The sequence below is a fragment of the Haliotis cracherodii genome, unplaced genomic scaffold, assembly GCF_022045235.1.
Source record: "Haliotis cracherodii isolate W230 unplaced genomic scaffold, xgHalCrac1.p SCAF_14, whole genome shotgun sequence".
NCBI lineage: Eukaryota > Metazoa > Mollusca > Gastropoda > Lepetellida > Haliotidae > Haliotis > Haliotis cracherodii.
The window spans coordinates 13,822,136-13,835,005 of record NW_027266269.1 but is presented as its reverse complement, the minus strand read 5'-3'; the positions used below and the strand labels follow the sequence as shown (position 1 = coordinate 13,835,005).

General features: G+C 40.5%; 1 protein-coding gene across 6 annotated transcripts in view; it reads left to right on the top strand.

The window, feature by feature from the left end:
- The first annotated feature begins 11,096 nt into the window (after positions 1-11,096).
- The window catches only part of LOC139461014 (atrial natriuretic peptide receptor 1-like), a 34,059-nt gene continuing 32,285 nt past the window's right edge, over positions 11,097-12,870 (top strand). For 2 of the 6 annotated variants that reach the window (XM_071242492.1, XM_071242491.1), the window contains exon 1: positions 11,344-11,732. The gene's annotated coding sequence lies outside the window, so the exon portion shown is untranslated. Of the gene's footprint in view, positions 11,318-11,343; positions 11,857-12,870 lie in introns of those variants that run through there. The other 4 variants (XM_071242488.1, XM_071242487.1, XM_071242490.1 and 1 more) reach the window with 3 other exon arrangements.

The following is a 12,870-nucleotide window of genomic DNA, read 5'->3' as shown; positions in this document are numbered from 1 at the left end:
AAAGAAAGTATACACTTTAAAATTGATATTTAAAAAACCCCAAATGCTTAAAACAGTATTCATGAGGGAAATGAGAATATTTATACGGAATATTTGCCTCATCTGGAATCACCAGACAAGTTTTTTTACAATAAAAACAAAAATACCTCAACAAAAAAGAAAGTAAATGAGGTTGGTGATCACCGACTTTTTATTAGAGAGTGCAGTGTCAAGACTCACAAAACAATTATTAATATAGCTCTAATTTCGTTGTTGTGAGATGACCTGGTACCGCTTAAACCACCTGGAATAGATCCTATACTTCGTTGTCAGAGTTTGGTGTGGACATATTTGTGTGGACATTGTTTGGATGTACGTGTATAACGTTGTGTTTATGCTGTTTATCGTACACACATGTTGTTGTTCGTATGTAGAATGGGGCCTAAGTAGTACGTTGTTTCATAGACTGGTAGCCATATCCCTGTCATTGTCTCGATATCCCCAGGTGTACCCTGTGAGAAACAGAACATTGTATCGGGGTAATGAACTGCATCATCTGGTATTCGAGCCGCCAGAACGCAAAACAAACTTGCTGGAGCTGCCACCTTGTTTTTGGTCAGAGACAGACATCGCTCTGCCACTCATATTATCTGTGTTTTAATTACCACATTAATTTCACATAATTAGATCCACTGTCATGTAACAGATTTAAATATATTGCTCATCATGTTGTCTAGGAATATCGGCTTTCTGCAGCCCCTTAGTTAGTCATTACACAATTCGCTTTTCATATCATTGTACTCATAAGGTCTGTCAAACATGAGAAATACATTTCTAAACAAGATTCGATCAGAATATGAACGTGTATTAATCCGTCTTATTACTTTATCTGCAACTACAGGCCTGTCTGAGTCCTAGTTGTGTCGGCATGTGTGTACATGAGCCAGAAGGTACGGCCACAGGCAGGATGTTGTGCTCCCTCATCCGCTTGCCTACCTCACTGCTACTAATTGGCCTCAACTCTAAAGAGATGATATTGTATTTGAATGAACACTAAAATGTCTAGCGCGTAGACGGTGATTGTCCTCCACACGTGGCATTGCGTAACGTAAGCGTTATTGACGGTTCAACAAAAGGGTTTACCATAATGCGCACATGATGGCTAAAAGCACATTGTGTGGTGTTCAACTTGTCATTGTGAATACATCATGGATTTATTACTACGGAAACTACATGTACATGTACTTGACAACTTGCAAATTCCGAACAAGTATCCACAATTTTCCCATTGCCAAACACCGATGACAGTCTATACTGAGAGAAGACAGAATCCTCTGTTTGAGACGAGTTCCACTATGTCTTTAGATTTGAACTCTTGAAAGGTTATTGACTATTCGAAAGATTGATCGAATATGTCCGCTCAAAAGAAATAGTCGACGTCCAAACCTGAATGATCTGGAAAACACACCAAACTGAACATTAGATAATTAAAAAAGAAATGTTAACGAATGTATTTTAATGTCATTTTACACAGTTGTCAATGTACCAACATTGGTGGGTTGTTGTAGAAGACTTAAATGCATCTTGAATCTAAAATCGTGACACTTGTACCCGATCCGCAAATACCTAGAATAATAGTTAGTGGTCAGAATGGACATGTACCACGTCCTTACTGTCACATCAACTGCACACATTACAGGAAAATTGCACTAATCGTCACACATGCATATATAACGTTTGTAGATAAGAAATCAATTGATAAACACGTTTTCGCATTTTCGAATTTTGTTATCTGTAATCCCAGCAAATAAGACCGAATTTTAAAAAAAACCATTACATGTTCATTGCAGATTTTATGTTAAAACGCACTGTTACAGTTTCTGATCTAATAGCTCTTTAATAGAAGAATTATTGATAGTTAGAAGGGTCATGTGATCAAACATATGCCGATGTGAGAATAGAAACGGTCTGATTAATACACAACCGAATGTCCGATTCAGGTAACTATGCATAGGACAAATAAACAATAAACACAATCACAAAAGGACGAGGGTAGGATAGATCTTCAGCAACACGTGCTTGCTGTAAAAGGCGACTATGCTTGACCATGTCGTAAGAGGCGACTAACGGGATCGGATGGTCACGCTCGCTGACTTGGTTGATGCATGTCATCGTATACCAATCGCGTGGATCGATGCTCATGATGCATATCACTAGATTATCTGGACAGATTTAAAGTCGGTTTAAGAAAATAGCTTTCGCCCCGGGAGCATGAAACTTTGTGTACACGCCTGTAAGGTGTTGAAAGTTCATTTTGCGTTCATAATTGTATTTTTTCTGTACCGTTTCCAAGATTGACAAGAGTCTCTCATGTGGAAAAGAAAGGTTTGTTTCACTTAATATTCAATAATCACAATATGCAATAATCATTCACACATAAGATATTCAATACCACATGTGAAACTTTGCTAAACAGGGGCCTTTAGTTTTAACATTTTGTTCCAATCCTGGATTATTCATGACTTGAAGAGAGTAATACACTAGCTACTACATGAATAGAAACTGGTATACTTCCGACAGTAATACACTAGCTACTATATTAGGAATATTTCTAGGTATAGGTCAGACAGTAACACACTAGGTACTACATGAATACTATGGTATATGTCCGAAAAGTAACACAATAGCTACTAAAAATAAGGCTCTGGAATAGGTCCGATAGTAACACTTTAGCCACTGCATAACTAATAACTGGTATAGGTCAGTTAGTTATACACTAGCTACTATATGATGTGTTCCTGGTATAGATCCATAGTAACGCACTAGCTACTATATGAATATATACTGGCATATATTCTGAAGTAAAACACAAGCAGCACTATGAATAACAACTCGTATAGACATACAGTTCTATTGCGGCTCCAAATACAGACAACAGCATGATCATGCTGTATCATATTGACAATTGTGTGTTTATTTGTATTGTTAAGTGTTGATTTTACATATTTTACAATAAACTTGTTTCGCAATTCAGAGTTGGAGTGAGGTACATAGAAAATGTGCAATTCGTCTTCAGCAGCAAAATAGCCTTTAAGCGTGTATAACATACATTATCTTCCAGTCTCAACAGCAAAATTGTCTTTAGGCGTGTATAACATACAGTATCTTCGTGTCTCAACAGCAAGCTTGAAATTCAGGATGTTTTCATATGTAGTGGAAGATCACCTATTCTTAAATAAATTTCACTGACAAAATTTAAAAGTGATTTAGACTGGTTATAGTAAAAACACTTTGATTTGCATTTAAGGACGCTTGCCATGACTGAAAGAAATTATCATGTAAAAAAGTGCAATGAAGGCTGCCTGGTAACCTATTCCCTGACTAAGTTGGCAAAGCCAAATCCCAATTTAAACAGAATATTTCTTATTTGTGTTGCCCATGTATTACGGCCAATATCGTCCAAGGATTTTAACATAATTTAACATTGTTTTGGTAGCCTATTGTTTACTAAATGTAATATTCTGCTCCATTACTTAATTGCCTTTGTCATATATACAAACTACAAAGGCGATCTTCCACATTCCCAAAGAACGATGTTACGGCAAGTTGATTTACCAACCTTTAATATAGATTTACAAAATTTGACATGTACAGATTCAATAGTATTGCAATATGTGGTGCCCCATATTTCAGAACCATAGCATAGAATAGGTGTTATCATACAGTCAAATATCTTAAACAGATCTGGACAACAAAGGTACCAAATTTCCTTTGGTAATTTTTTACTGAAAATATTGCCTTATTTGCTTGGGACAGATCTGAGCTTTGCTCCATATTAACTTAGGGGTAAATACAAGTCCCAGGTATGTATATATAACATACTGTTCCTATAGGTATATCATCATGAAACCATTTTGCCTAAGACCTAAAAGGGCAACCATTTCTAAACAGAATAATCTTAGTTTTATTCAGATTTACTTTCATGCCAGTACGTGTACAAATTATTTTTTTTAGTACAGTTATCTTTCTCTGAAGATTTGAACAGGCATCGGACATTAATGAGACATCATCAACAAACACGAGGGAGCACACATCATTAATAGACGAGGTAACAGTAATACCTTGACCACCCTCTTTCCATAAGGGTACATAACTTGTTCATGAATATAATAAATATGGGTGGATATATCCTTGACGGTTGCCAGTGTTACAGGTAAAACACTTAGATATACCTTTTGGGGTTCTAACAAGAGCAAATATATTATTATTCATTGTGGTGATTATATTAAAAGATTTACCCTCAATACCAACTTCACACAGTGGATGCAGGAGAACATCATGTGTTGGAGTGTCAAATGCCTTGGAACAGTCAATGAAGAAGCAGTAAAATCTGCCTATTTTCCTACTAATGCATTTTCTAATTAAGCCTGTAATGAAAACAGTTGAGTAATGATGCCTAAAAACCGCTTGTTGATACTTTACAGATTGAGTCTATGAGAGAAATACCTCTATAGTTGTTTTATAGCCAGACTTGAAGAGAGGATATATAATACCCTTACACCAGCACTCCCTTACACTGGGGAATCAGCCACCATAAAGAAATGTGATAAATAAGGTGCTGTAAGATGGCTAGAAACTTTTAAAAAACTCAGCAGCCACACCATCTGGTCATGTTGATTTAAGATTTGCAGCATTTAGTATATTAAATGAAACTTCTCGATCATGATTGGTTGATTAAGTCTCCAGTGGGTCTATCTGTAGAAGGAAGCAAATCATCATCAATATCAGGAGGAACTGCATCGACTGGGGTGACATGAAGTGATCCACCCACTGCTGACAAGATATTGACTGTGAAATGCCACTAGATATATTACGCTGTTTAAGTTCTCACTAGGTACTACTAGTTTATTTTTTGGAGCATCGAAATATTGTTCCTTCTTTTCTTCTAAAGGTAACCTTAATCAAATTCCATAACTGTCTAAACTCACTTATATCCTGAACAAAATCTCTATGCTCTCTGAGAGCTCTGTATGTCTTGTTTTAGCTCCTCCAGCTCCTGGTCCCACCATGGTGGCTGTTCGTCCTGTTCAATATAACATGTTTATGTCTGGTAGGATAAATACTCTTAGTGTGAGCAGCTGCATCATGACGAAGAGTTACAAATATATGCAAAGCTTCTTCTATATAAGTGTGCAAAAAATTACATAAATCGCACAATGACTCGCTAAATAGGTACTCAAACTGAGTGACAAAAGTATGTTCATAATCTTTAGATCACAAATATTTTGTCCACTGTTCACAAGTCATTTCCTTATAGGGGCCAGTCTAGAAGTGTTACCATGGCTACTGGAGGTACATGTAAAGGTGATAGCAAGTGAACATAAAGGGAAATCAAGAGTAGCAATACCAAACTTGGCAATATGAGGGAATAATGATGAGGTTGTCATCCTGTAATCAACGACACCTGCGCCATTATGTGTAACACCTGATCCTCATGCAGCCTACCACTGAGAGTATGGATACCAAAGGTACGGCAAAGCTCGGCTAACATAATCACGTAGTTATTATGTGTCAACTTATCCCCGGACATTCTTGGCATATGAAACACATCGCTAGGATAGTCATCTGTATCATATATGTATGTATTCAACCGTATCATCAGGAATATAGTCAAGACAATTTTGCATCCTTGAGTTCAAATCACCCCAAAGAAAATATGTTCATGATCATAATGTGACCTCATGATCACTGTATGAAAGTAATCTTCAAATTGAGATATACCGTCAGAGTCCATGTCATTATAAATGGGCGAGTTCTCGGGCGAGATATATGTAAATAAAAGGATGATATCCCGATCCATATTCACTCGTGTGACACGAAATATTAGAGCTATACAGTTCTCAAAATGTTCAAACACACGTTTATATAACCATGTTCTTTGAGACTTTGTCTGACGAATTCTGTTACACCACCGTATACGTATCTTGGCCGTGCTCCTAGCTGCCATTTAGAGTAGCCTCCCTTGCACGATCACCACTTCCGCATGTACCAGATGTAAACAAACTACCATGTGCGTTTGTTGTCACTGCATCTCTGTAGCCGGTGGGATATCTTGTTAGGAGTCGGGGAGGGTCGGATCGTCGTCCCGACACACGCACACGCACAAGCACACGCACACGCACACGCACAAGCACAAGCACACGCACACACACACACAAAATATCGTTGTTTTCCCGAATCAAAAACAAAGGTTTCTCCATTAGTGATAAGCTTATTCTGTCTCACCTTCATATCTCTGTGTAGCCGGGCACGGTGTGATGGGTCCAGCCACTGGGTTGTTGGTGTGATGGGTCCAGCCACTGGGTTGTTGGTGTGACGGGTACAGCCACTGGGCTGCTGGTGTGATGGGTCCAGACACAGGGTTACTGGTGTGATGGGTCCAGCCACAGGGTTACTGGTGTGATGGGTCCAGCCACTGGGTTACTGGTGTGATGGGTCAAGCCACTGGGTTACTGGTGTGATGGGTCCAGCCACTGGGCTGCTGGTGTGATGGGTCAAGCCACTGGTCTGCTGGTGTGATGGGTCCAGCCATAGGGTTGTTGGTGTGATGGGTCCAGCCACTGGGTTGTTGGTGTGATGGGTCAAGCCACTGGGCTGCTGGTGTGATGGGTCCAGCCATTGGGCTGCTGGTGTGATGGGTCCAGCCACTTGGCTGCTGGTGTGATAGGTCAAGCCGTTCTGGATGATGATGAAGTTTATTCTTATCAGATGATGGGAGGGAATAAGAGTCCTTCCTCCATTAGAGTTCATGCAGAATAAGAAATCTAATACAAGCCAAAAGGATAAAGATTCTAATTCATATGGGATAATGGGGAAGCACATGGGTGAAGATAAATGTAACACAAATGTGTGAACTAGCAAATATTCAGATATAACAAATGAAATAATAATGTAATGAAATATATTTTACTTAAAAATTAATCTGTGATAGCCCTTGTATGAAAATATTTGCTTCCAGAACAGGATGGAAAAAGATCAGAATATTGAAACGTTTCTCATCTGAAAATAAGAGACCTCCCGCCATAAGAGTTCAAACAGAATGCAAGAGGAGGGCAGGTGAGAAAGGAGTCAAGATGCTAAACAGTCATATAAAGTGGTGGACATATCTAAAAATAGATAGGGGAAGTCCAGGTGAAGCTGGAGAAATCACAGAGGCTGCAAAAGGGTTGATGTTAGTTGGCTGACATTCAACTGCAGACAAGGACAACATACATATAATGAACACAACATGAAGATATGGTGATAATGCATGACTATATGTGTTACTCCACGAGGGGCGCTAAACTATAGGTTCAAATGACCATCAACCTCGACAGTGTATTTCACATCCTTGTATCGCGACTCTGCCACCAGTTGTTAACCACAACGTTCATCTTCAACATATACTTGGCTGTATGTACCTGAATGTGAACACTGATGTTGATGCCTCTGACAACACGGACACGTGTCATGTCATTACAGGCCGTGATGTACCTGAATGTTAACACTGATGTTGATGCCTCTGACAACACGGACACGTGTCATGTCATTACAGGTCGTGATGTACCTGAATGTTAACACTGATGTTGATGCCTCTGACAACACGGACATGTGTCATGTCATTACAGGCCGTGATGTACCTGAATGTGAACACTGATGTTGAAACCTCTGACAACACGGACATGTGTCATGTCATTACAGGCCGTGATGTACCTAAATGTTAACACTGATGTTGATGCCTCTGACAACACGGACATGTGTCATATGTCATTACAGGCCGTGATGCACCTAAATGTTAACACTGATGTTGAAACCTCTGACAACACGGACACGTGTCATATGTCATTACAGGCCGTGATGTACCTCAATGTTAACACTGATGTTGAAACCTCTGACAACACGGACACGTGTCATATGTCATTACAGGCCGTGATGTACCTCACTGTTAACACTGATGTTGAAACCTCTGACAACACGGACATGTGTCATGTCATTACAGGTCGTGATGTACCTAAATGTTAACACTGATGTTGAAACCTCTGACAACACGGACACGTGTCATATGTCATTACAGGCCGTGATGTACCTCAATGTTAACACTGATGTTGAAACCTCTGACAACACGGACATGTGTCATGTCATTACAGGCCGTGATGTACCTGAATGTTAACACTGATGTTGATGCCTCTGACAACACGGACATGTGTCATGTCATTACAGGTCGTGATGTACCTGAATGTTAACACTGATGTTGATGCCTCTGACAACACGGACATGTGTCATGTCATTACAGGTCGTGATGTACCTGAATGTTAACACTGATGTTGAAACCTCTGACAACACGGACACGTGTCATATGTCATTACAGGCCGTGATGTACCTCAATGTTAACACTGATGTTGAAACCTCTGACAACACGGACATGTGTCTTGTCATTACAGGCCGTGATGTACCTAAATGTTAACACTGATGTTGATGCCTCTGACAACACGGACATGTGTCATATGTCATTACAGGCCGTGATGCACCTAAATGTTAACACTGATGTTGAAACCTCTGACAACACGGACACGTGTCATATGTCATTACAGGCCGTGATGTACCTCAATGTTAACACTGATGTTGAAACCTCTGACAACACGGACACGTGTCATATGTCATTACAGGCCGTGATGTACCTCACTGTTAACACTGATGTTGAAACCTCTGACAACACGGACATGTGTCATGTCATTACAGGTCGTGATGTACCTAAATGTTAACACTGATGTTGAAACCTCTGACAACACAGACACGTGTCATATGTCATTACAGGCCGTGATGTACCTCAATGTTAACACTGATGTTGAAACCTCTGACAACACGGACATGTGTCATGTCATTACAGGTCGTGATGTACCTAATGTTAACACTGATGTTGAAACCTCTGACAACACGGACATGTGTCATGTCATTACAGGCCGTGATGTACCTGAATATTAACACTGATGTTGAAACCTCTGACAACACGGACATGTGTCATGTCATTACAGGCCGTGATGTACCTAAATGTTAACACTGATGTTGAAACCTCTGACAACACGGACACGTGTCATATGTCATTACAGGCCGTGATGTACCTCAATGTTAACACTGATGTTGAAACCTCTGACAACACGGACATGTGTCATGTCATTACAGGGCGTGATGTACCTGAATATTAACACTGATGTTGAAACGTCTGACAACACGGACATGTGTCATATGTCATTACAGGCCGTGATGTACCTGAATATTAACACTGATGTTGAAACCTCTGACAACACGGACATGTGTCATGTCATTACAGGCCGTGATGTACCTAAATGTTAACACTGATGTTGAAACCTCTGACAACACGGACATGTGTCATGTCATTACAGGCCGTGATGTACCTAAATGTTAACACTGATGTTGAAACCTCTGACAACACGGACATGTGTCATGTCATTACAGGCCGTGATGTACCTGAATATTAACACTGATGTTGAAACCTCTGACAACACGGACACGTGTCATATGTCATTACAGGCCGTGATGTACCTCAATGTTAACACTGATGTTGATGCCTCTGACAACACGGACACGTGTCATATGTCATTACAGGCCGTGATGTACCTAAATGTTAACACTGATGTTGAAACCTCTGACAACACGGACATGTGTCATGTCATTACAGGTCGTGATGTACCTAAATGTTAACACTGATGTTGAAACCTCTGACAACACGGACACGTGTCATATGTCATTACAGGCCGTGATGTACCTCAATGTTAACACTGATGTTGAAACCTCTGACAACACGGACATGTGTCATGTCATTACAGGTCGTGATGTACCTAAATGTTAACACTGATGTTGAAACCTCTGACAACACGGACATGTGTCATGTCATTACAGGCTGTGATGTACCTGAATATTAACACTGATGTTGAAACCTCTGACAACACGGACATGTGTCATGTCATTACAGGCCGTGATGTACCTAAATGTTAACACTGATGTTGAAACCTCTGACAACACGGACACGTGTCATATGTCATTACAGGCCGTGATGTACCTCAATGTTAACACTGATGTTGAAACCTCTGACAACACGGACATGTGTCATGTCATTACAGGGCGTGATGTACCTGAATATTAACACTGATGTTGAAACCTCTGACAACACGGACATGTGTCATGACATTACAGGCCGTGATGTACCTGAATAGTAACACTGATGTTGAAACCTCTGACAACACGGACATGTGTCATGTCATTACAGACCGTGATGTACCTAAATGTTAACACTGATGTTGAAACCTCTGACAACACGGACATGTGTCATGTCATTACAGACCGTGATGTACCTAAATGTTAACACTGATGTTGAAACCTCTGACAACACGGACATGTGTCATGTCATTACAGGCCGTGATGTACCTGAATATTAACACTGATGTTGAAACCTCTGACAACACGGACATGTGTCATGTCATTACAGGCCGTGATGTACCTGAATATTAACACTGATGTTGAAACCTCTGACAACACGGACATGTGTCATGTCATTACAGGGCGTGATGTACCTAAATGTTAACACTGATGTTGAAACCTCTGACAACACGGACATGTGTCATGTCATTACAGGCCGTGATGTACCTGAATATTAACACTGATGTTGAAACCTCTGACAACACGGACATGTGTCATGTCATTACAGGCCGTGATGTACCTAAATGCTGCTCAGTGCTACGCTTCACACAACTCACTCACTTTTCATTCACAACTGCAGCTTCGGTCATAACATGACGGCAATATTTACGACAGTGAGTCCCGTGTTCATCATATAACTGCTCAGGCGTCGCTGAATGTTGTGGATTTGAAACAGGAAATCAAGTATTATTTCCTGCATCTTGTATTACATATTGTAATTTGGAACGGAAATACGTGAACGTGAAACACTAACGCGCGCTTTCATGCTTGTATCGGAAATGATGCTTGTCTGAAGGACTCGACCCGCAAAATAGTAGTTTTATGAATACTAGTCATGGACCATGTTAAATGAAGACAAGGCCGACCTGAGATATATGCTTATATCACTTATGAGATATATGCTAAATATGGACAGTGTAACACCTCCGTGCACTTAGAACGACAAGCCGTGGTGGTGACAAAGAATGGTTTCTTTATTACCACAGTAGAACTACAGAACCGGGCGATCAGTAGTTACAGAGTCGAACATAGGAAGACGACGAAGTCACGTTGACACTTGGGCAGCTGAGGGCTGGACTGGCTGGTCAGTGCTTGTCTCTCCTTGTCCCTGGTTTTCCTCTCTAATACTGCGACTGCGCTCGTCCGATGGTTTGCCGGTTCTCTCTTGTTAATACAACCTGCTGCTTTTAAAGGCAGCTGACCGATCATTATTCTGCTGAACTAGTCAGTTCTGATTATCTTGACAGTCGTTTCGTCAGCAATTATGCTGTTTACATGAGTACTTGACATTTACTATGTCAGCAAGTAGGCTGCTTATATATGTACGTCAGCTGACCAATTATTCTGCTGGCTCACAAACTGCCAATGGCAAATAGTGTTACATTAGATTTGCAGCTACACACCTCAGCGGAACACAAACTTCCATGTTAAAGCTACACACATCGGTTGAACTTTATCTGAAGGTGAAATTATCTGGACACATGGCTGGAACATAAGCTGTAAGTGATCTTACCTATACACATCGGTGGATGATACACACAGGTGGGCTGTAGTGATACCAACGGTGGATCATAAACTGAAGGAGGATTGTAGTTATACACATCGGTGGATCATATATTCAAGGTGGGCTGTAGTGATACACATCGGTGGATCATACATTCAAGGTGGGCTGTAGTGATACACATCGGTGGATCATACATTCAAGGTGGGCTGTAGTGATACACATCGGTGGATATTACACTAAGGTGGGCTGTAGTGATATATATCGGTGGATCATACATTAAAGGTAGTCTGTAGTGATACACATCGGTGGATCAAACATTAAAGGTGGGTTGTAGTGATACACTTTGGTAGATCATACACTAAAGGAAGGTTGTAGTGATACACATCGGTGGATCAAACATTAAAGGTGGGTTGTAGTGATACACTTTGGTGGATCATACATTAAAGGGAGGTTGTAGTGATACACATCGGTGGATCATACACTTAAGATCGACTGTAGTGATACACATCGGTAGAACATAAACTGAGAGTGGGCTGTAGTGATACACATTGGTAGATCATACACAAAGGGTGGGCTGTAGTGATACACATCGGTGGATCATACATTAAAGGGAGGTTGTAGTGATACACATCGGTGGATCATACATTAAAGGGAGGTTGTAGTGATACACATCGGTGGATCATACATTAGAGGTGGACTGTAGTGATACACATTGGTGGATCATACATTAAAGATGGGTCGTAGTGATACACATTGGTGGATCATACATTAAAGGGAGGTTGTAGTGATACACATCGGTGGATCATACATTAAAGGGAGGTTGTAGTGATACACATCGGTGGATCATACATTCAAGGTGGGCTGTAGTGATACACATTGGTGGATCATACATTAAAGGGAGGTTGTAGTGATACACATCGGTGGATCATACATTCAAGGTGGGCTGTAGTGATACACATCGGTGGATCATACACTAAAGGTGGGTCGTAGTGATACACATCGGTAGATCATACATTAAAGGGAGGTTGTAGTGATACACATCGGTGGATCATACACTTAAGATGGACTGTAGTGATACACATCGGTGGATCATACATTCAAGGTGGGCTGTAGTGATACACATCGGTGGATCA